The following is a 468-nucleotide window of genomic DNA, read 5'->3' as shown; positions in this document are numbered from 1 at the left end:
CAAGAAGACAAAGATTCTCACCACTGGACCAATTGGCAGCATCAGGATGGATGACAAAGAGATTGAGATTGTTCACAGCTTCAGTTTGCTCGGCTTCACAGTCAACACTCTTGACACCAGCAGCCAGGAAATCAAAAAACGTATTGCGATGGGAAAGTCTACGGTTAGGGACCTCTCTAAAGTACTCAAGAGCAACGGTGTCTCTATGGAGACTAAGGTGCGCCTGATACAGGTCATGGTCTTTGCAATCACTTGTTATGCATCAGAGAGTTGGACAATAACTAAGGAGGATAGGAGAATTGATGCCTTTGAACTGTGGTGCTGGAGAAGAGTATTGAATGTACTGTGGACTGATAAGAAAACAAACAGATTCATCCTGGAGAGGGTTAAACCAGGCTACTGCTTGGAGTCAAGGATTCTGGGGCTTCGTCTGACATACTTTGGACATGTTATGAGGAGAGACAGATC

Source organism: Elephantulus edwardii, unplaced genomic scaffold (genome assembly GCF_000299155.1).
Source record: "Elephantulus edwardii isolate Elephantulus edwardi_28Jun2011 unplaced genomic scaffold, EleEdw1.0 scaffold00008, whole genome shotgun sequence".
Taxonomy (NCBI): Eukaryota; Metazoa; Chordata; class Mammalia; order Macroscelidea; family Macroscelididae; genus Elephantulus; species Elephantulus edwardii.
This window is presented reverse-complemented; position numbering follows the sequence as displayed.